Source organism: Macaca thibetana, chromosome 18, assembly GCF_024542745.1.
Source record: "Macaca thibetana thibetana isolate TM-01 chromosome 18, ASM2454274v1, whole genome shotgun sequence".
Lineage (NCBI taxonomy): Eukaryota > Metazoa > Chordata > Mammalia > Primates > Cercopithecidae > Macaca > Macaca thibetana.
The window spans coordinates 27,766,145-27,791,971 of NC_065595.1; the positions used below are offsets into that span (position 1 = coordinate 27,766,145).

Genomic DNA, 25,827 nt, shown 5'->3' on the forward strand with positions numbered 1-25,827 from the left:
CACATTGTCAATACTTTATCAAAACACCCTGGCTTCCCAATTCTTTTACCTTATTGCACACCTCTTCTAGAGACCAGGCTTTATGTTGCTTCTGCAAATGGGAAAACTCTACCTTTAACAATTAGGAGCAAAATATCCCCTAAAGCCAAATTTTAGTCACAATACTGTCCCATTAGCAGGAAAAATGGCCATTTGATACCTACTTTCTTTTAAGGCACCTATTCTGCTTCCAGTTAGAATAGTACTTAATTAGTAAGGGGATTTTATGTTTGGAAGTTAACTGGAACCATTCTCTAAGGGTAGATGCTTTAACATGAGCCATACTAGCAGGATATAGAGCTTAAACCAGCACACTTCCTCCATCAAGGAGGAAAGTGCAACAGATGCCCAAATGCAATTGTCATGTAGTCTCTCCTGAGATACAGTTTTTGAGGAGTCAGGCAGGTCATACAAGTCCAGGAAGTCAAAGCAAAATCGCAAGCAGAAGACTAGAACCACTTGGGTAAGCATGACTAACCCCAATAGCTTAGCTCCTCTGGTTCTATGGCTGGGGTTCACACCTGTAACCATGGTTCGCAGTGCCAGGACCCAGGAGCCATTTAGAAAAAAAAAAAAAAAAAATGCAGGGGGGATGCCTCCACTGTCTTCCATTCCAACCTAGGTCACACTAAAAGGAAGGAGACTAAACAGATGCCTTTTTCTCACTTCTCTTTCTAGATGGGTACCATCTTCAGTGTGCACTCCCCTGGAGTGCATTCTGAAGCACAGGAACTCCTTTCACCCTGAGACTTTAAAGAAAAAGCAGCTTGTTTTCTTCTACACAAGGGTGTTGCCTTTTTGCTAGATCTTTGCAAGCATTACAAAATCAGCCCAGCTCTTTTAGCAATCATATCAGACAGGCACAAAGAGAATTCCCCAAAATTAGACAAGCAACTCCTGGAGGAACCGTTTGAGGCAGCCATTTGACATCCCGGCCCTTTCATTCCCCATTATCTGGGGCCAGCTCCAACCACATCACCAGCTCTTCCTCTCCACCATCTCCAAAATTTCCCACTCCCCCACCTTAGCTCTTAACCCTACAGAAAATGTCCAAAGGAGGTGATGCCACAAGGGTTCAAGTAACCAGAAAAATAATTGTCATCCAATATTCCTTAACAGCAGTTGGGGTTACTACTGCAGAGGCTGGAATGATACAGTACTTAAGAAATTACTTAAGCAGATAGTAAGGGGCATGGGAGTCTTTGGTAATGCTTTTCTCTCTAATGAAAAGCGGTCCCAAATCATTTTCTAACAAACAGCAGCCTATAAAGTCGAACTGCAGACAGACAAGCAACTGAGAGCTTGCCCAGGTGAATGCCGGCAGGAACTAGGGACTGGACATGTTAAAGATAGCAGCTCCATCTTCCCTTCTCTTTGTCAGCCATGTACACAGTAAAGAGCAGATGGTGCCAATCTTACTGGTGTCAATCAACTGGAATCAAGATGGTGCCAATTAACTGGAAAGCCTATTTATGTAATATTAGGTTGGGGTGACCAGCCTTCCCCGTGCACTGTGTAAACTACTTACCTGATCAACCAATCTGTGAGCCCTACTTAAATCAGACACCACCTTCTCCAGCCTGCCTATAAAATCTGCTGCAGTCAACTGCCTCCGCACTTTTTTGGACATGTCTCTCTCTCTCTGAGCTGCTCTCCTCCCTCCTTTATTAAATTTTCTATTTCTTAACCCACCCACGTGTCTGGGGCTTGAATTCTTTCTCAGCACGAGACAATGAACCCCAGGGTACATACCCCACACAACGTAGCCATTTCACTATGAAAAAAAAATGGATAAAAGATCTGAATAGACATTTCTCAAAAGACATACAAATGGCCAAAACATATTTAAACATTTTTCAACATCAACATCACCAGTCATCACAATGAAAACCACAATGAGTTATCTTCTCACCTTAGTCAGAATGGTTGTTAACAAAAAGACAAAAAATAACAACTGCTGGCAAATATGCAGAGAAAACGAAACCCTAATATACTGTTGATGGGAATGCAAATCAGTACAGACATTATGGAAAGCAGTACAGAAGTTTCTTAAAAGACTAAACATAGAAATACCATACAATCCAACAACCCCACCACTAGGTATTTATCCAATGGAGAGGGAATCAGTACATCAAAGAGATACCGTCACCCCCTATGTTTATTGCAGAACTATTCACAATAGCCAAGATATGGAATCTAAGTGCCCATCAACAAGTAAATGGATAAAGAAAATGTGGTATATATACATAATAGAATATCATTCACTATAAAAAAGAATGAAATTCTGTTATTTGCAGCAACACAGATGGAACTAGAGGTCTCTATGTTAAGTCAAATAAGGCAGGCACAGAAAGGCAGATACTGCATGATCTCAATCATATGTGGGAGCAAAAAAAGTTGATCTCATGCACATATACACTAGAGTGACAGTTACTAGAGTCTAGGAAGGGTGGAGGAGGAGGATGAAGAGAGAGGTTAGTCAACAGGTACAAACATGCAGTTGGAATAAATTCTAGTGTTCGGTAGTAAATATATAATAATTTATTGTATATTTCAAAAATACGTGATACTATATTAAAGTTAGAAGAGTAAAAATGTTCCCAACACAAAGAAATGATAAACATTTGAAGTGATGGATATCCTAAACACCCTGATTTGATCATCCCACCACATTGTATAAACATATCAAAATATGACATACACCCCATAAATAGGCACAAGCATTATGCATCAATTTATGAAGTATATATTGCCCTATAAGGCACAACTTGTACCTACTCATATTTACAAGTGTGTACATAAACACACAAACATATATACTATATATACACATATACATACACACTTGTATATACAATGAAGTATAAGCCTGTATTTAGAGGGATTAAACATGAGGACTCTGGTTAAGTCAGACCATTTACCAAATGCTTGAGAGCAAGGACTGTATCAGAAATATGTTTTAAACACTACAGTGTCTTTCACAGAAAATATAATACTATCAACGTCATGGACATAACTTAATTTTTATAAGGATTCAGAAAGAATTAGAGGGTATTGTTAGGCCTCAAGTCACATTACATGCCTGCGGGTACCAAGATTAAAACTATGCTGCCCTGTGAAAAGCAATAGAATTTTTATGTACTTTCATCTTCCTTTGTGTTGTAAGAAAAATGAAGTAGTGTAAAAATAAATTATTTTTAGTTCTGGAAAAACGTATGCTTATTGTATTCAAGGAGTTTAAAGAGGTGTTAAACCACTTTTAAGGGCAGTTGCTGTAAAAAGAACAAGTAGGAATGTCCAACTTATTCTAATTGACAGCTTACATAAATTGAATTTCTTGTATAATTATTCTTCACTTAAATGATAAATACAGTCTAAGACTATGCTTCCTCTGAAAGTATTGGTAGTGTAGATCTGTTTTTCATTATGACATACACAGAGTTTTAGAAACATCTAACACACTGGGAGTCAGTATGATCTCTTGTTTTTAGTTTCCTTTACTCTAATAGGGCACCATCTGTCCAAAGACATTTAGGCCTTTCAACAGTATTACATAATAAAATAGTGATGATTTACCTTGCTAGGCAAATCTGTCACCCATTTCTTCTAGGTAGTGTCAGATTTTAAAATTAAAATGTTTATACAAAGAGTATAATGGGGAATACATTCCCCTTAACTTCTCAAACTCACAACTCACTTAACAGATTATTGGGGATATGTTTATTTCTCTTGTACACTAACCTAGAGAGGAGCAAGAGGTTGGAATAAAGCCAAGCAGGAGGAGAGCAATTGATCCAGGTCCAGCCAGTCACAAGCATAAAAGGTCCTCAAGTGAATACTCGTGGAGGAAGAAAGATGCACGTGGAGAAAGGCTGAAATTCCAGGGCTTAGCATATTTCGGATAAAATGCAAGTCCTTGGCCAGAAAGGGTGAGTATGTATGCAAGAAGTTAGGATAGAGGCAGAGAGTTTAGGAAGAAATTTGGGGCACTAGAGTGCGCAGAGTCAGAAGCAATCTTAGGATAGGACCAATATATAAAATGTAGGAGATGAGAGGATGGGGCAAATAAAAATAGAAACTTAAATTTCATCTCCTGACTTGTAAATACTTATTATAAGCGTCTGTCTCAGAATCATGAAAGGCTAGTTCAAAGCAGATGCTACAAACCGACCTGTGTTACCAAAACCTTCACAATAAAACTCCTGCCTGGCAGTCTAGAGGGCATATCTTTACTTTCTAAGCTTTTAAAATGCACTGCATTTGAAGGAGCTTGTTGAACTATATAGGAGTCCTTTGAAAAGATTCTCTCTAAAGAGCATCCTCATTTGTAAAGATCCTTTTGTTTAGGAAGCACCTTTGTCTTTAGCTCTGAAAATGCATTAACTGAAGAGGTTGTTTCCTTTCTTAGTTCTGCTCAATTGTATTTTACCTTGACTGTCTTTATGGGAAAATGGTCCTTTTTATCATTCAGAAATAATTTTCTTTAAAAAAGTCATACATTCTTGCTAAAATTTCTCCTTGAATATTCAATCAGTAATGAAGAAAGTCATTCTCTTCAACTGACCAGATATGTTTAAACATTCAAACTTCAAAATATGCCCTGGTAGTATAAAAAAATAAAGTAATATAAGCTTTCCTTGCTCTTCTCACCTATATTGATGAGGATTTTTTTTAATTAAAAAATTTAATGCTTTTAAGATGAAAATACTGTACTTCAAGAGACAAAGTCCTCTTCATAAAGACCTTTGTAGCTGTTTATTAAACTTTATAAGAGATAAAATGAAATTCCCATGCTGTTTTGAAAAATGATCAATAACTTCTGTTATGGATCAGCCTGGAGGACGAAGTGGATGGTAGACTATGAAACTGGTGACTTCTATACTAATACAATGTTAGAGGCACTCTTTCCACTTATCTTGATACTATTTTAGCTCCCGCAAGTGAGGGACTCCCTTTCCGTGGTCACTATGACAGTTGCATAGAAGTATTCAATACATGTAACTGTCTATGATGACTTGTATTCATCAAGCTCAGATAGCAGTTTGGTGGATCCTGTTGGAGCTCAGAGAATGCTATCCCAAAGTACTTTGAACTAAAAGAGATTAGGAGAGGCTCAGAAGGAAGGTCACTCTGATCTTCCCTCACTATTCTGTGTGATAACTGGCCATAAAATAATTCTACGACTTCCTTTGCCTGCAAGGAAGTTGCAAGACCCTCATTCAGAGGGGTTTTATCCCATGTGGGGGGTTGTGGGGAAGGAATGCAATGCAATGAAACCAAGAAGAATTCAAATAGCCAGGCTCTGCTAGGTTTCCTCCCTCAACATATTATCATTAGATCAGATCCTTTTGTCCAGTTGCATTTTTACATGTCTGAGCATTCTTCATCCAACCTGAACATAAAAATAGACACTTTCCCTGGGTCTTTAAGTCTTTATTTAATAAAAACTTTGATGAAATACATTTGTTATGCTTTTTTTCTTGTTAATCTGTCTTTTGTGTAGAAGTGTCATACATAACCCTCATGATGAGGGAAGAAAGAAATCACATCTTTCCACTCCTACAATCCCAATCTTTTCATCACCTAAGACTTCTCTCCTTATACTTCCCTCTCATGGGGTTCAAAAAATGCTACTCCAAAGTATGGCGGCTTGGAAATTGAGAAAACAGCAAAACAGAAAGGTCTCTGACCTTCCCCCTCCCTTCTCCCCTGAAGACCTTCAGGTGACAGGTGGTCTGCCTCACACTTGGAGGGAAGTAATATCACACAGGGACACCAGGAAGAACCTGAACAGGACTTGCTAAGTTCCCCCGTTTACTACCATTAGATTATATCCCTTCTTCTTCCAGTTGTAATTCTTCTGCATAATTATCCATTTTTCATCAAACTTAAGCATAAATATACACAGTTTTTCCTGTTTTAGGGGGTCTTCAGTTCTGAAGGTTCCTGTGTCATACACAACTTACATTAAATGTGAATGCTTTTCTCTTATTATCTGTCTTTTATTAATAGAAGTCACCACCATGACCCTTCCTATGAGGAAAATGTTACTTTTTCTTCCCTATACCTCTAGAGACTATACATTTTGAAAGATGTTGTCTAACAAAAAACTGGGATTAATAATTTTTTACAAGACAGTCATAAATTGTATTAACCTTAAAACTGTAAAGTTCAAAAGAATGTCAAACTAAGTTATTAGAATTGCAAAGAATTGAACTAGGTTTTTGGGTTGTATCAATTTATCTGTCTAGCTATATATCTATTGAATCCCATATAAAGGAAAGACAGATAAAATTAAACTAAAAATACTATGTCAAGTATCCAGCAATAATAAATTTGATGTACTAGAAATAAACCTGCAGAAAGCTATGAAAAACCTCAATCGTAAATTAATAATACTTAAAATAGAAAGGTATAAAAGACCACAATGAACGAAGCAGTAAATTATATTCATAGATTGGAAATCCCAAACTGTAAAGATGTCGATTTTTCTTTCCAAATTTATAATTGAATGCATTTCAATCAAAAATCTCAACATGTTTAATGGAGAAAACATCAAAGTCAATTAAAGATTTATGGATATGCCATTAGAGAAGTGCAAATCAAAACCACAATGAGATACCATCGCATGCCAGTTAGAATGGCAATCATTAAAAAAACAGGAAGCAACAGATGCTAGAGAGGATGTGAAGAAATAGGAATGCTTTTACACTGTTGGTGGGAATGTAAATTAGTTCAACCATTGTAGAAGACAGTGTGGCAATTCCTCAAGGATTTGGAACCAGAAACAGCATTTCACCCAGCAATCCTATTACTGGGAATATACCCAAAGGACTATAAATCATTCTAGTATAAAGACACATGCACATGTATGTTTATTGCGGCACTATTCACAATAGCAAAGACTTGGAACCAACCCAGATGTTCATCAATGATAGACTGGACAAAGAAAATGTGACACATATACATCATGGAATACTATGCAGCCATAAAAAAAAGATGAGTTCATGTCCTTTGCAGGGACATGGATGAAGCTGGAAACCATCATTCTCAGTAAACTAACACAGGAACAGAAAACCAAACACTGCATGTTCTCACTCCTAAGTGGGAGTTGAACAATTAGAACACATGGACACAGGGAGGGGAACTTCACACACTGGGGCATATTGGGCTATGGGGCACTGGGGGAGGGATAGCATTAGGAGAAATACCTAATATGGTTGACAGGTGCAGCAAACCACCATGGCACATGTTTACCTATGCAGCAAACCTGCACATTCTGCACATGTATCCCAGAACTTAAAGTATAATGGAAAAAAAAAAAAAGATTTATGGATGTGCAACGGGCCATCAAAAGCCAACGCACACTTCCAAAAAACAAGGTGAAAGAATTTTCCAAGAACATCAACTTATTCCAGCACTACAGTAATCAAATTGACATTTGATTGATGCTAGGTATATACAACACTGATGCAGAATGCTGAGTCCTGAAACACATCATACACTAATGGACTCTTGATATGTCATATGTGTTTATGTCATGTGAAAGCAATGGGAAAAGTATGATCCTATCAATTGATGAGCAGAGGACAACTGGATATTGATACAGTAAAAAAAAATAAAATCACAGCCCTATCTCCTATCATATATAATGCCTATGTGTATTTGATGCCTAAGTGTGGAAAATAAAATAAAACTTTTAGAAGATAATAAAACAGAATATCTTGACAACCTTGGTTTAGGAAAGGTTTTCTTAGGCAAGACAGCAAAATCAAAACTACTAAAGACTTCTTTTTTTTTTTTTTTGACAGTCTCGCTCTGTTGCCCAGGCTGGAATGCAGTGGCACGATCTTGGCTCACTGCAAGCTCCACCTCCCAGGTTCACGCCATTCTCCTGCCACAGCCTGGGACTACAGGCACCCACCACCATGCCCGGCTACTTTTTTGTATTTTTAGTAAAGACGGGGTTTCACCATGTGAGCCAGGATGGTCTTGATCTCCTGACCTCGTGATCTGCCCGCCTCGGCCTCCCAAAGTGCTGGGATTACAGGCATGAGCCACCGCGCCTGCCTACTAAAGACTTTTTCTATGACAAGAGAAGGAAAAGAAAAAACTAGGTAATTACTCAAATTATGCCTCTCAAAATTATCAAAATCTGCAAGCTTTGTGTTACCAGTATGAGATACAGGAAATATACATCTACAGGAAGATTTAGAAACTTTAATAACAATTTGTTGGGGAAAGTTTATGTCTATTGAGTATGATTTTAAAATTGTTTGGATTTAGAATGTCTTTATTTTTATATTATTTCATTTCATTGCATTCTAATAATGTATCAGCCAATGCCTGGGAAAAGTGTTAATGGTTCAAAGAGTTTAATAAATAATGAAATAGGCAATGTAAGGCAATGCAAAAAATTAATAAATTTTTAAAATTCTATTTATTAAAGACACCCCAAGATTCATTAAAAGACATTCCCAAGGCACGCAATGAAAGAAAGTGTTACAGGTTCTTTTGTTTATTTTTATATATTAGTGCTCGTTTAAAACACCAAAGAAAATAACCTTCTATACAATAGTTTCACTCTCCATAGAAAACTTTCGAAAACTCTCTTTGCAGCTTCTTTCACGTCTCTACATAGTGTGTTTCTTAAGTTTTTCAACTTTAATTTCCTGACTTCTTACTATGATAGATGAGAATTTGGTTCAGTTTTACCACTTTTTTCTTTGCTTAGTATATTGCTATTTGGATTATCTATATCAGTTACCATTAAAAAAAAAACTAAGTAATACAATTTTTGTAGCTCTATTTTTCCTTCTATCAAGATTAGATAATGTTTCATTTTATACACAGTAAGAAGAGACTACTACTGTACTTATCCATTGCTTTTAGCTCTCCTTTCCATTTTTTCATCTACCTTCTGCCATAGATGCACTTGCATTTCTTCCTTAATTTGCCTTTATAATCTCATTTGCTCCCTCAAACATCTCACTGATTCTACTAGTTTTTTTTTTTTTTTTTCCCCCTGGAGATCTGCCTCCTAGATTCTCTCCTGCTTTAGTCTGGGCTAGATACTCTAGGTCAGCTGCACAGGTTATCTTTCTGGAATGTTCCTTCATTATTTCCTCTGATTTTGCATCCACTGCTTGCTACTTGTGATGTGCTGAATATTGCCCCCACTAGCAAAAAAAAAATACATCTACATCCTACTCCCCAGAACCCATAAATGTTATTTCTTTTAAAGATTTTTTTTTGTAATTAAATTAAGGATCTTGAGATGAGATGATCATTCTGGGCTATCATGGTGGGCTCTAAATCCAGTGAGACACAGATGGGACTTTTGAGATGGACATACGAAGGGGAAGACACCCAGAGGAGGAGAAGGTAGTGTGATTATGGAGACTGAGATTGGTGTGATGCAGCCACAAGCCAACTAACTTCTGGGGCCAACAGAAGCCTGAGAAGGCAAGGCCTGAGTTCTCTTCATGGCCTTCAGGGGGACTGTGATCCTCCTGACACTTTGATTTGAGATTTCTGGCCTCTACAACTATCAGAATAAACTTGTGTTTTTGTCAGTCATCCAGTTTGTTACAGCAGCCACAGGAAACGCACACATTAGTCAAGGACAGGACTGAGATGAGACTAGTGAGGCAGAGGTGTGGACATAAAAGTTAACGGGGCACCCAAACACTCAATTTTAAAATAAATAACATTTTATAAGGTAATTTTTGAATGTAAAATAAATGGAAAAAATCCCATAATGGAAAAAAACCCCAAAACACCCCAAAAAGGCTCTGAACCTGCACCTCTGGCCTCATGCTAGTCCCAAACCTATTGCTAGTGAAGGATTTTCTCCTCTTGGTTACAAAAATTAACTTTCTAGCAAAGGTTTGAGACACTTTCTGAGCCCTTGTGTGTCTGACAATGTCTTTATTTCATACTCACATGTGATTAATAGTTTGAATGTTTAAATAACTCTAGTTTGTGGAAAACCTTTCTCAAAGAAATAAGGAACGCTGTTTTATCATCTTACACTTAGTTTGTTGAGGAGTCACAGGGAGACTGAGTATGCTTTGTGTATGTATGTGTGTTTTTCTCTGAAACTTTTATTTATTTTTCATTTTCTTAAATTGTATAGTAGATTCACTGTAAGCTTTCCCCACCCATCCCCACCTTCTGCAACCTGGCTCAGCACTTGGTAAACCCCACCAGAAGATGTCTTAAGGATGTTATTTTATATATTTGTACATGTCCTCTCCCTCCATTTCATCTTTTCTCTTTTCTGGTATTCTTGCTACCCAGATACTCTAGAACTGTTGACCTAATCCTACTTTTTCTTCCAGTTTTTTTAAAAATAGAACAAATCTGATAGACTTCCTGTATTCCTTTAACCCTTCTATTTATTTTAACATTTCTACTAAAATATCTTTAAGTTCTTAACAAATCTAATACATTTTAAAATTATCAGTTATAAACCTAATGAATTAAATGTTTAAGAGCTCATTTTTGTTCTCTAATTTTTTTTCTTTGGAGTGTCTATTATTGGTTTATAAATATGTACAATGTTTTATCAATTTTCTCTAAGAATACTAGTATTTATAAAATTATCTTTGTTTCCTTGAATTATCTTGGGATTATTTTTTCTACTGTTCACTTTGCCTTTCTCGATTGTGTTGCAAAAATTTTGTACATGTCTGGTGATCCTGTTGTAAATTTATATTACGTGTGAGCCAATGGAAATTCCCTTGTGTATTGACTGGGGAGAAAGACAGTATCAAACTCTGCTGTAGTGTGAGTAAGAAGTTCCCTATTGTGCTGGGAACATCTTGATGACAGTGATACAGCAGTGCCGGGAAGGGAAGACCTTTTAAATGAAGGAGGCAGGGAAGTGCTGGGTATAGAAAGGCGGGTCCCTGGCTAGGGCTCCACCCTCAGGGAGGTAGGTGAGGACGGGCACTCCTGCTTTCACGCACAAATGTTGCATTTTCCAAGACTACCCTAGCCCCCCACGTCCCCATCAGGGGCTTTTAAAAACCTGAGACCCTAGTGGGCAGACACACAGGTGGCCAGACGTCAAGAGGAGCACATCAGCGGAAGAAGACACAAGTGGCTGGATGGCAAGAGGACATGAGGGAGTACTCCCGCAAAAGAGCACACCAACTAATACTGGCAGGCCTGCAGGCCATCTACCGGCGGGAGGAGGCAGAGTTTGACGGGGCAGTCGGAGAAGAGCTGGGGCCACCCAGCAGCCCAACTCCAGGGGGAAATCATCTCCCTTCTGGCTCCCCCATCAGGGGAGAGCTACTTCCACTCAATAAAACCTTGCACTCATTCTCCAAGCCCAAGTGTGATTCGATTCTTCTAGTACACCAAGACAAGAACCCGGGATACAGAAAGACCTCTGTCCTTGCGACAAGATAGAGGGTCTAATTGAGCTGGTTATCACAAGCCGCCTACAGACAGCAGAGAGCACCTGTAACACAGGCCAACTGGGGCTTCAGGAGCTGGAAACATTCACCCCTAGACACTGCGGTGGGGTTGGAGCCCCATAGCCTGCCCATCTGTATGCTCCCCTAGAGGTTTGAGCAGTGGGGCACTGAAGAAGCGAGCCATATCCCCATCGCATGCCCTGCGAGGCGAACAAGGGAAACTTTCCCTTTTCAACTGGGGCCTCGCCTGGGAAGGTGAGTGTGAACGAAGGCGAAACTGTCCGGTCTGCCTTTCCTCCAAAACCCTGCCACCTCTTTCCTGCTGGTAAGAGGCTGTTTCCCTTCTCTGGGTTTTAAAAAAACTCTTCCCTAACTGGGCTGGTCAAAACCCCCAGACTTTCTTTTCTCTCACATGGTTTGAAATGGCTCTTATCACTTTCTTTACAATGTTAGTAGTTTTGCTACAGGCTACAGTAATGTTCCTAAAGTGAGGATTTGGCTCAGCTGCGGAAGGTGCAAATCAGACCAACTATTCTCAGAGGTGTCATATATGCCTCCATCTCGACAGCCGCAGGCACTCATGGTTCAGAGCACCTCGCTTTAACCTTTCCCAGCAGGCAAAGGCCGAGTCCAGCAGCCATGAGTGGGGCTGGAGAAAACAGGCAGTAACCGGGCCCCGACTGTATGCTCCCTCAGAGGCGTGAGCAGCGGGGCACTGAAGAAGCAAGCCATACCCACATCACACACTCTGCCAGGGGAACAAGGGAACCTTTCCCATTTCAACAGAATGCAGAGTTCTTTGCTGCTCTGACCTCCGCAGTCTACTTATGTTTTTTAAGAAGATATTGCTTCTTTTACCTTGGGAGTAATGGCTATTTGTTGAGTATTCTGCACAAAGTAAGTAGGGAAGAAGATACAGCTATAGCGATAGAATTAGATATCTCATTAATATCCCCACTTCCTCACTCTGCCCTTTCTCCACACTCCTACCTTGGGGTTTTTCTTGGTACTGAAGCGTCTTCAAGATTCGGCCAGACAGATCAATACCATCCTTAGCTGCAATTAAACTGGACCTGGGCTAGACCAGTGGTTTTTATACTTGAGTGTGCATCAGAATCACCTGAAGGGCTTGTTAAACCATGGATTGCTTGGACTCCACTACCATTATCTTTGATTCAGCAGATCTGGAATAAAGCTAAAGGATTTTCATTTTTAACAAGTTCCCAGATGATGCTGATGCAGCTGATCAGGGACCACACTTTCTGACAGCCATGGCTCCAGGCCACCGTTTATCTAATCAGTCTGAATATTACAAGCATCTGGGGCCCCTGTTCAAGCGTGGTTTCCCAGGACCCACAACTATTTGGTAATTACAAATTGGTAAATTTAAAAACCACCTGTGGAAATTATTATTGGGGAAATTTGGTTGGCTGAAGCTTCAACAGCCTTGATTCATCTATCTTCCCCCTGTATCTGACTTATCTTTCCCACAAATTGTTGTTGTCTTTTGTATATATACTCCCATCTTAAAAATATATACATATATTTTTTGGGCTGGGCACAGTGGCTCACGCCTGTAATCCCAGGACTTTGGGAGGCCGAGGTGGGCAGATCACCTGAGGTCAGGGGTTTGAGACCAGCCTGGCAATCATGGAGAAACCCCGTCTCTACTAAAAATACAAAAAAATTAGCTGGGTGTGGTGGCTAGATATAGATATATAGAGATATATCTATATATATTTGGGGGGGGTTAATTTTTCATTTCTTATAAACTTCTTCTATCAATGCCCACGGTATTGTTGGGGAAACTAATAAAGATTTGGTGAATGTATCATCTTGAAATAGCACTCATAGTTAAGGATATAAAATATAAGGCTGACCTCTTCATTGTGGCTACTAACTTACTCAATGTTCAGATCACAAAATTGTTGTAATGTATTCATCATGTAAGATAGAAATCTTCACCATTAAGAGTTCAAAGGCCAGAATCTTAGTTTGATACCCAACCAACTGAAAGAATAAACTTGAACACATAGGCTATACTTTTCAGAGATCTAATTACCTTAAATCTAGTTTCTTCCACTCAAAGTATAATTTCATTTTGCAAAGTTATTTGCAGTTGCTGTTAATCATTATAGCAGCCCCTGGAGGATGTGGTGGGGTTCTCTCATAAAAATCATAAAGGGATTGGAGAATCATCATATAATAGCTTTAGCCATACAGTCGATCTGCCTGCAAGGATCTATGAGGGATTGGAGAATCATCATATAATAGCTTTAGCCATACAGTCGATCTGCCTGCAAGGATCTATGAGGGATTGGAGAATCATCATATAATAGCTTTAGCCATACAGTCAATCTGCCTGCAAGGATCTATGCCCATGGCACTCTGAATGCCAAACAACCAACCAATTTACAGTTTATTTTCCTGGCAATGAAAATATTTGCAACCATTTTGATATGTATTTAAGCAGGAAATCTCCGGGATAAGCAAGGAGAAACACATGTACTGTGCTACTGTAACTTCAACTTTAGAGCCTAGAAACTAGAGATAAGATGCTAAAACACTCCTTGGGGAATTTCAGCTTCCACTGAGTCCTTACCATGAAAGAAAGAGAAAGACAGAGACAGAGAGAGAGAGAGAGAGAGAGAGAGAGAGAGAGGGAAGGAAGGAAGGAAGGAAAGAAAGAAAGAAAGAACACCACCCAATATAATAAAAAACAAAAGCACTGTGATGGATCAGATCCTTTTCTGGACTGAAATCTCCTTGAAGGCAGGACCTTATCTAATTTGAGTTATTATTTCTTTAAGGTGAAAATACAGCCAGCTCTGAAATTAATCCTAGAGATGTGCTTTTCCCTTTGTTGCACAGTGTTATTAGACCTCCCATGGTAGTTTCTCTGATTAAGTACCTTGGACATTAACTGTCAGCCAGAGGGAAGGAACTGAAAGCAGAATAAATTTTTCACTCTAAACTTATTAAAACTCTAATACAAATCATCACATCACTTCTGCCATAAACCATGGCAATCCGTTGGGATGCATTTAATCAGGCTTTCTGAAAAATAAATTGCTGGTGCCCCACAATACACACTTACAAACCCCTTGCTATTATTCTCTTGATATCCATGGTTTACTGTCTGTTTTTGATCATGGTACAATGTAATAGTCTTAAAAGAATAACAGTTAACATGAAGATCCTAAAACAAGAAATATTCAGCATAAATTGACAAAACCGCCATTTACCTAAGCGTTTGTCATGACAATAACTTCTAATAAAGAGAATCTGATAGTTAATAGCTTCCAAGAATCAAAAATGATTCAACTCTAGTAAGTAAAAAGAATGTATCATTGTGTAAACAACTACATTATGAAAAAAGGAGGTTATTATGGAGTAACAAAGCATAGTGTTATCTTGTGTAAACATGAAACCATAGACATATTAAGCTTTGGTATATATTAGAATCACCTGGGGAGCTAATAAAGAAAACAGCCTCACTGAGGTAGAACATAACCTGGGCCTTGTTCTTTCTTTTTTATTTTTCTTTTCTTTTTTCTTTTTTTTTTTTTTTTACATGTTTCTACAGAAGATTCTGTTACACACCAAATTTGAGAAGCACTGAACTTACGAGTTAATTAAAACATGAGAGAGGTGACTAGGGAGAGAAGGTGTGTGGAGCAGCAAACAAACAAAAAACATTTCAGTGTTTCTTGGTCTTTTGGCTAAGATCAAGTGCAAAAAAACAGTTCAATATTGTAGGACATTTTTGATATTGAAGAAATTCCCACTTCCCTCACATAGATAAAATAGCACAGAGAAAACTTTGTTACAGACCTCTCTGATAACAATGTCTGCATCTTATATTAGTGAGTGTAATGCACCAAAATGTTTTGGGTTCAGACATTGACTCACTAGTGTTTCTATGTAGAGGAAGTTTCCTGCTTATCTGTCCATCCATAGAGTATAGGAAAGAAAAGTGAGAGCATCCCCAGCCTCTAGAAGGAGAAGGCTAGTAGCTCTCTAATGGAGAAAGCACTAGAGAAATCACCAATGTCAGCTAATAAGGGGCTCAGACATATTCCCTTTTAATTTGAATAAATATGTTTTAATTGAATGGAATAGAAAAATAATTACATTACTCATTTATTTAAATATTCATTCTATGTGAATACTTTTTCTTTACCGCATTAAAAGAAATATATGGTCTCCACTTCCTGCCTGCTTCATGTACCATTCTGTGCATGCATCTGAGCTCAAGCACCCGCTCTAATGCTGGGGCACCCCAGGGCTCATCTTTGCTCAGATGACATTGAGTAAATCAGGCCCAGTGAGGCATGAATGTAAACTTCAGAGCATCTGAAAACTGCTTTCTGGAAAGAAAACCAGATTATTTCTTTAAAATGTAAAAAAATGAATGCCACTAATTTTCCCCTGTGGAGGCCCAATGGGAAGGAGGGACTAAGAACATTGTCCCATCTTCCTCAGCATGTCAGGAACCATGTATAGAAAATGCAATGATCTCTAGACCATGTGCCTTGAAGGATGGGGAAGGAAGATGAACCCTGAATCATTTAATGCTCTGAATGTGAGATCACTATTAAAAGTCCTGACTTCTACGTGCAGACTTTTATCTTTTCTAAGTCCAAGATTCCATGACTCACCAAGTCCTTGCTCTCTAGGCTGTCCCTGTACACTGATAACTAAAGTCTTTTGACTTTTCATTGGATTACTTCACTCCTAGATGAACAGAGAAGTCCTGGGCTCCAGTAATCATGAGCTTAACCCTCAGCTCCTTGGCTCTGCATTTCTGATGATTCCAGTTCAGTCACTGCCCATGACCCTGGTAGGACACTCAGACACTGTAATACTGTGCCCACTGTGAATACAACAGCAAAGATGACAGCTACGATTCCGACTGCTTTCAGGAAGCTTTCACTCTAGTGAGGAAGGCATGTGCTAAACAAATAATAATGAAATTATAATTGGCAATTGTTACGAAGGACATTGAGGGCATGGTATGTGGTAGTAGTTAGCAGTGATACCTAAACACTCAACAGATAGCTCAGAGAAAGAAACAGCAAAACAGCTCTAAAGAATGAATATAACAATGAGCTAAACCAAGGGCAGCTGTGTTTAGGATCGCCACGAAATTACTCCATAGTCCAAGACTTGATGTGGGAGGAAGTGAGACATGCTCAAGGAAGTGAAAAAAAATATGGCTGGAGCATTATGAAGAAATTGGCAGAAATGAAGTTGGTTGGGGAGGAAAGAGAGGAAAAGAGAGAGAAGGGATGGCAGGAGGAAGCTAGATTACATAGGGCTTTAAATTTCATGAAAGGTTTATATTTGATCCTAAAAGCAGTGGAAAATCATTCACCAACTTCAAATGGTTTAAAACACAACTGGTCTCTGTGTATGAAATATATTGTAAACCAATTAATAGACCATTTTAAGAGAAGCAGGCAAGAGATTATGGCAGTTTCTGTTTGGATGGTGTTAATAGACATGGAAACAAACACATTAAAAATGTTTTGAAAATATAGCCAACTGGTTATTGATAAAGGAACAAAGACTGTATTATGGTGAAAGACAGTTTTTTTTCAGCAAATGGTGCTGAAACAACTGGACATCAGCATGCAAAAGAAAAATAAAGAATCTAGACACAGACCTTACATATTTCACAAACTTAACTCAAAATGAATGACAGAGGTAAATGTAAAATATGAAACTATAAAATTCCTGGAAGAAAACATAGAAGAAAGTCTAAATGATCTTGGGTATAGAGATGGCTTTTAGACAACTTTTGAGATACAATAATGTGTAAAGGCACGATCCTCGAAAGAAATAATTGATAGACTGAATTGCATTAAAATTAAAAACGTCACCTCCAAGAAGGATACCATCAAGATACTGAAGACACAAGCTCCAGAATAGAAGAAAATATTTACAGAAGACATATCTGATAAAGGACTGTCAAACAAAATATACAAAAATTCTTAACACTCAGAAAAAAATGAATAATTCAATTTTAAAATGGGTAAAAGACCTGCACAGATATCTGACCAAAGAAGACATACAGGTGGCAAATAAGCACATGAAAAGATACTCCATATCATATGTCATTAGAAAGTGACAAATTAAAATAACAGTGAAATACTACCATGCATCTATTAGAATGACCAAGAGCCAGAACACTGACATCAAATGATGAAAATTATGTGGAGCAATGAACTGTCATTAATTGCTAGTGGAAATGCAAAATGGTACATCCACTTTGGAAGATAATTTGTCAGCCATGTAAAAATACAATGCAATCAAGTGGGAGTGAAATAATTCTCAATACATATCAGGAAGTGATGATTTTCTAGGACTCTCCTGAAATAACCTAGAACTGAAGACTTGCTACCATACCTTTTATTGAGGGAATTCCATTTTTTTCCTAGATAACCCATATATGATCCTTTTGGGAAGCCATAGTAGTTACCCAGGCCTCAAGACATTTTAAGGTCTGATACCAAATGGCCACAGATATTTTTCTCTTCTGTTGCTTCTTTGTTTATTTCTCCCTCACTCTTTTCTGATTCTAACTTTCTAAAAACTAATTCTTCAGGAGATTTAACTGTAGATATTCAAGGTGTAAAGAGGGTAGCTGTATTAATGAATAATATTGACTGAAAACCTCCCTATGCTAAATAATGATAGAAAGGTGGAAAATAAACCACATGCACACACACACACACACACAGAAACACATGCAAAGAAGACTTAACAACAAACAAGTAAGATTAGAGTGAATGTTGTGACGCTTTAGAAAAAGGTCTTATGCCAGCCACAACATAATACAAATATTGAAATAAGCAGACTGGGGACTAAGAATTCTGCAATCCATCAGGGTCTTGTCATGGTATAGTATACCCCTGGGATAGCACAAAGTCTAGTCTGAATGTTGAGGGCAGCGTAGCAGAGCTCTTTGCTTTCTACAGAAACTCTTTGTGAGTTTCAGTAATGAAAATCAGCAGCCCTGACCTGTGTTGACCTCATCTGTAGATTCTTCCCCCATTGGCGATCTACCATATGTAAGCCTTCTCCTTCCAATTTCTGAGGCACAGCAGACAAGTGAAAAAGTGTGAAAAAGTTACTCATTATAAACTGAAAAATGGATAAACTCATAATTTTTAAAACATATGAAACACATGTTCCCCAGTAAGACCTTACACTCTAAATGTCAAGCCAGAGTGAATTCTTAAAGCTGAGTTATAAAGCTCTGAAAATAGAGTTTATAATGAAAATGCTGACAGGCTCTTGGAGCGACTGTAGTATAGAAAATTTAGTATGTCACCTTGTTTTACAAGATTTTACTGGCATGGAAGAAAATTAAAACATTTAACATCTTTCACTTCACCAAATTGCTTTCCTCCTCCAAACTGTGGTGCCAATTGTAACGCTATTTCACTTGTAAACCTCCTTGTTATTGTCATTGTGCCTAACACACATTCTCAACTCAGCACTCACATTTTCTTTCCAAAGTACTGACATGCTTGTTGGGGAGGCATTATCTGGTAATCTTATTCACATTTTCTGAAGGCATGTTAAGTTATAAGAGTTTTGTGGAGGAAAGGCTGAAATTATTTACATAACTACACAGGCAACATAAATAATGCTGATTATTAAAATATTTCCTAGAAAAACGGCTTTTAAAAAGCCCTTTTTTAAAGTGAAACATTTGTACTACAGGTATTTACACAAATTCAAGGGAAAAATAAGACTTGGGAAAAATGGCTTAGTGTTGGAAGAAACAAATTTAGACCTTCGGCAAAATAGAGTAACTGCTTGCAGTTTTTGAACATAAGAAACCAACAAGCATAAAATGAGGGATAATTTTCTAAGTCAGTTATAAATAAAGAAGATTTGTATGAAAACATAGTTGTTAATTCAAGTCATCATAAGCGTGAGTCTCTTAACCCCATCATTTTTATATCTGTAATAACCATTTTCTTTCATGATATGTTAAAGGCTGCCTGGGGTAGCGAGCCAGTAGGTAGTTTACATGCCTTACCAGAATATAATGAAATTGTCCCAAGGTTTGCTGACCCACAGAAAGTTCTTCAAAGCCATGACAAACTTTACTTCTGACTTTTGCTAAGTGAGCTTAAAGAGATGTGCTTCAATATCATCAAATATTAAAATCATGAACCCTGAGTATTATCCAACTATTTTCTAGCCCAGTCATTATTTTATTGATCCTGTTTACTTCAGGCAGAAGTATTGATCTTACCATATTGGTGCTAAGAACTTTAAAAAGACAAATATAATCTCATATGTTTGCATAGAATCCACCTAGATGGGGAAGAACAAACCTCTGCATAGGAAACAGGCCAATACTCATAGAGCAGCAAAGACACAGAATATGTGTCCCCACATAGAAAAAGGCTTCTTCATGGGGCTTCTCCCTTCCTATTTGCTGCAAGGTACCTAGGGAATCTTTAATACTACCCTTATTTTCTGTTTTTCATAAAGCCTCACTTATTGAGCTTTTACTATTGATGGGGATAGGGAACAGAGAAATTCTAGGCAGAAGAGGGAGGGTCCCTGACAAAATCTCACCCTCACGCTGAAAAGCCTGAAATCACGACCTAAAATGGGAACTTACATCCCTGTTTTCCTGCTCAAATGTTGCCTCTTCCTAAACCACTCATGGCCCCACCCTGTCTCATCATGTGCCTATGAAGACCCCAGACTCAGCCAGTAGAGGGGAGAAGCAGCCGGATGATTGAAGTGGCCTGACTTCAGAGGAACAGCTTGATGGCATAACTTCAAAAAAGAATCCAGCCAGAGACAGCCAGACTTCAAGGGAAGATTCCTACCCTTCCCCTGCACTGTACCCTTTTCAGCTTCTCTTCCCACTGAGAGCCACTTTCATAGGCAATAAAATCCCCCACGTTTACTATCCTTCAATTCATTCATGCAACCTCTTTTCTCCTGCATGCTGGACAAGAGTTTGGGAGCCATGAGTGCGGATACAGAAGGCTGTCACACTGGCTCTTTGCCCTTGTTGGCGGAGGGCAGCCATGGACCCACTGAGCTGTTAACACTTAAGCTGTCTGCAGATGGCAGAGCTAAAAGCACTGTAACATGCCCTCTGGGGCTTCGGGAATGGCAGGCACCCCACCTGGATGCTGCCATGGGGCCTGCACAGAGTTCGGTCCTGCTGGCACCCAAAAGTGTTTGCTCTGGCTCCTGTACCTGCTCGCCTGTGCACTCCCTCCTGTGAAGGGTGTGCAGCAGGTCTGAGTGATTGGAGTTTGATCCTGTTGGCACCACAATGGCCAGCTGGTTCCAGCCCTTGTGCATTCCAGTTCCTGACTTGTTCACTTGTGCGCTCCCTCCACAGGGAGTTGAGAGCGGAGGGCTGAGGAAAGCAAGCATCCCTGTTGCAAGTCCCATGAAGGGGTCAGGGAAATGTCCTGCTTCACTATGTTTTAGGTCCTCTGTTCAGCATTATTTGGTAATCTTCATAATAACCTTAGAAGGTAGACACTATCTCATGGCTGTATTTAATACATGAAAAAACTAGGCCCAGAATATTTCCACAGTTGTCCCAACTTTACAGAACTAGTGAATGGCCAAGAGATAGATTCTGAGGCTGACTGACCCTGAAGCCTGTGCCTCTAACCACGGTGTTACCCCATACAACTAACAAGGTTCTGTGGAATCTCACTGCCTAGGGAAGCTAAGACAAATATAACACCGTCTGTGTCTTTATGAGATCTTTGGCCAGGGGAGGAGTCGTGTTTGTCTAGGAGTCTTGTAAGGATACAGTGTAATATGCTCCATGCGATGACAGAGGGAAGGATAGATTATGGTGGGCACAAAGACGATGGAGCCTCACCTAGTCTAGGGGGCCAATTAAAGGTTCCTGAAGGTGGGTTGCAAGAACTGAGTCTGAGGAAAAAAAAAGGCAAGAGCTAGCATGATGTATGAGAGAATATAGAATAAAGGGTGCAAAGCCATGGCACCAGAATGCACATTTATCAAACCGCTGTAAAACATGAAGAAATCAGTATGGATTTGGTTACAAAGGAAGCTAGAGTCTGGGTGCAGTGGCTTATGCCTGTAATCCTAGCACTTTGGGAGACCAAGGCATGAGGATCACTTGAGGTCAGGAGCTCAAAACCAGCCTGGCCAACATGGTGACCCTTTTAGTCTCTACTAAAAATACAAAAAAAAAAAAAAAAAAAAAAAAAAAAAAAAATTAGCCACGTGTAGTAGCACATGCCTGTAATCCTAGCTACTCGGGTGGCCGAGGCAGGAGAATCGCTTGGTTTGAACCCAGAAGGCAGAGGTTGCAGTGAGCTGAGATCACACCACTGCACTCCAGCCTGGGCAACATGAGCAAGACTCCAACTCAAAAAAATAAAAAAATAAAAAAATAAAGAGGCTACAGGTACAGGCAGGACTAAGATCCTAAAAGACATTTAGGCCACTGGAAACAGTTATCATTCTTCTATGGTATGCTGATGTGACTCAATGGCATCTGACATTATATACAGAGCCTGAAACATTTTTGTTTTGGACCTGAGAGGAACCCCGGGATAGTTCATGGAGTGATATCTACTAGAAACTTCTTTTTACAGACAGCAGAAGAGACACAAATCCATACATGGAGAATTGTCTTAGACTATTTGTATTACTATAAAGGAATATCTGAGGTTGGATAACGTATAAAGAAAAAACGTTCACTTGGCTTACGGTTTTGAAAGCTGTGCAAGAAACATGGTGCCAACATCTACTTCTGATAAGGGCCTCAAGCTGCTTCCATTTGCGGCAGAAGGTGAAGGGAAGCCAGCATGTACAGAGATCACATGATAACAGAGGAAGCAAGAGGGAGGAGACACCAGGCTCTTTTTAACAACCAACTCTCCTGGCAACTAATAAAGCAAGAGCTCATTTATTATGACAGAAATCCACTGTCATAACACAAACACCTCCCATTAGGCCCCATCTTCAACATGTGGACCAAATTTCAACATGTGGTTGGAGGGCATGAATGTCTAAACCATAGTCAAAAACCCAGGACATGGATGAGATGCATTTCTCCAGGTTTCCATGTATAAGGTTCTCTCTGGCAAATGCCTATGGCTGTTCATTAACAGTGTCAACTCATCACTACTCTTATCAGAGTAGGAAGTAGGCTTCAATGATACTTATAAGTTAAGAAGAAGCCAGCTCTATTTGCTCAGTCAACAGCAGTAAAACAAATCCTGGCTTACAATGTTTAGGTCCAGGCTAATAAAATGCTCTTAAATATACCAGTTTCTATCAAAATGTTCATACCCTTTGATTAAGTGATTACATCACTAGGTAAGAAGAAGACGTGTCAAAGGTATGTACAGAAGAGCATTTACTAAATACAAGAATATTCATTCATATATTATTAGCAAAAGCAAAAATTTGGGAACAAATAGAATAGCTTTCAATATATGAATCATAAACCGTGAAATATTCTGCAGGAATTAAAAAGCATGAGACTGATATGTAAGAACAAATATAGAAAGATATCCAAGATATATCATTAAGTGAAAAAACAAGCCACAGGATAATCCGATAATCTCATTTATGTTAAATAGCAAAGACAGAAAGTAGGTGTTTTCCAGAGCAGGAGGAGAAGGGGAAATAGGAGTGATGAAAATGCTATGGAATTAGATAGTGGTGATGGTTGCACAATTTTATGAATATTCTAATAGTGACTGGATTATATACTTTTAAAGGGTAAATGTTATGGTATATAAACTATTTTCCAATAAAAACAAATAAACAAATCCCAGATACTCACAATGTGTATACTGAGGTGGAAGAGAACATTTATTTTATCTGCAATTACATATTTCAAACCTGGCCACTCCTGGACTGGGACGTAACTGGAAAGAACTTCAGAAAAATAGCCACAAGTTTGGCTCATGGAATGCCCAATGCACTATGGGACCCAAAGGATGCTCCTGGAACCTGTGCCTTCTGCGTCAAAAAAATGCTAATTATTTTTTATGTCATGTTTCAGCCTTTGGAGATGAATTCCTTGGCAAAAGGGACCACAAAAGTCCAACTCAATAAAACCAACCAGCACTGAAATTTAATGTTGAAGCTATATAGGCTTTATTAATCTTTAACACACTTTCTTAAATAGGCTTCTAGTTGGTGAAGTGTTCCAGGTAAAATCTCAGTAAATGAACCTGATGAGCAGCCTGTTTTAAGGGTGGTAAAGCCTCAGGGTTACAATGAAACTGATTTTTTAAAGCAGCTTTTAAAAATGTGTATTAAAAAAACAAGGATTATAAATCAACAAGCAGATTTTATGACCGTGGTGTTCATCAGTAGACTGAAGACACAGAGGCTTATCTAGGAAGAGCCATCTAAATGGAAAGGTGTGTGAATGTGTCTATGTACTGTGTTTATCTTTAAATATCTCTGGGTAACCTGAGTTAATATAAATAGTGGATATAAAGAGTGTACATTCATTCCTTTAGAGATCATCATGGGAAATATGCAGATGCGATAGAATACAGATCCTCTCACACAAACTATATCCCACATATATAACTATCTTTTTTTAAAGTTGTGATCTCACTGTGTTGCCCAGGCTGGAGTGTAGTGGTGCAATCATAAATCATTGCAGCCTCGAACTCCTGGGCTCAAGCAACCTCCCACTTCAACCTCCTAAGTAGCTAGGACTGCAGGCATGTACTACCATACCTGGCTAATTTTTAAATCTTATGTAGAAACGGGACCTTGCTATGTTGCTCAGACTGGTCTCAAACTCCTGTCTTTAAGTGATCCTCCTGCTTCAGCCTCCCAAAGTGTTGGGATTACAGGCATGAGCTGCCACTCCCAGTCCCAGATATACTGAGACCTATCGAAGTATTTTCTTAAATTTTTGTTTAAAAAAAAAATTTTTTTTTTTTTTTGATATAGGGTCTCACTCTGTCACTCAGGCTGCAGTGCAGTGGCACACTCACATCTTACATCAGTCTTAACCTCCTAGGCTCAAGTGATCCTTCTGCCTCAGCCTCCCAAGTAGCTGGGACTACAGCCATGCACCACCACAGCCAGGTAATTTTTTACTTTTTTGTAGAGACAGGGGTCTCACTATGTTGCCCACACTGATCTTGAATTCCTGAGCTCAAACAATCCTGCCACCTCAGCATCCCAAATGTTGGGATTACAGGCGTGAGCCACCATATCCAGCCTATCAAACTATTTAAATGTAACTTTTCTCTGACACATGCTCATTGGGATTCTGAAGGTAGACATGCTACTCTGAGAAACCAAACTTTGAGGCTTAACTCCCCTCCAGAAATTAGAACCCCATAGCTCCATCTGGTCCAATTAGAGATACCTGAGTTACATTTCACAATAAGCGCTAGTTAAGAACCTGTGATAAATTCTGTGTACCTAAGAGCTGCTCCTCAGTTGCTGTGGGAATTTTTCAAACAAGGCTTTTCAACAGAAGTGCTTTGACCTTTGAGGCTAAGGCTCTGTCTTTTAACAGGAAACTTCCAAAGTACTCTGGGCTAGATCACTAAGAGTCACAGGTGTGTGTGTGTGCACGTGTGTGTGTGTTTGTTCATTCCCAGTATAACATAGAATGAAGAGATAAATTTGGAAATTTGGGACCTACTCTCGTTATTGAATTTCTATCAAAAATATTTATCATTGTTGTTTTATTATTATTGTTTTATGTTAACTTCGTGATTCAAGGTCCAAAACAACTTATTTGTTAGGTCAAAAATATGTCACTCATTCATGAATCCAAATGGCCCTTTCTGATTTATTCTAACTCTTACGTCTACCAAATAATAGGTAAATTTAGCAGTGATATGTGTAATGACTGATATGATTTGACTGTGTCCTAACCCAAATCTCGTCTAGAATTCCCATGTGTTGTGGGAGGGACCCTGTGGGAGGTAATTGAATCATGAAGGCAGGTCTTTCCCATACTGTTCCCATGATAGTGAATAACTCTCACAAGATCTGATAGTTTTAAAAAGGGGAGTTACCCTGCACAAGCTCTCTCTTTGCCTGACACCATCCGTGTAAGATGTGACTTGCTCCTCCTTCTGCCATGATTGTGAGGCCTCCCCAGCTATGTAGAACTGTTTTAAACCTCTTTTTCTTCCCAGTCTGTGGTATGTCTTTATCAGCAATATGAAAACGGACTAATATAATGACCAATGTATTAGACTGCTTATTATAGGGTATATAGAAATATATTATAAATATAAAGACTGTTAACAATAACTTTTTACAGGGAGATAAGTAATTGTGTTTACTAACTGTATTCATTACTTTCATCTATATATACTGC

The 25,827-nt window shown here is 38.8% G+C and overlaps 1 protein-coding gene across 5 annotated transcripts in view; it reads right to left on the reverse strand.

Moving 5' to 3' along the window:
- Positions 1-25,827, reverse strand: part of DCC (DCC netrin 1 receptor) — a 1,219,717-nt gene that overhangs the window by 773,158 nt on the left and 420,732 nt on the right. The gene's annotated exons all lie outside the window — the stretch shown is intronic.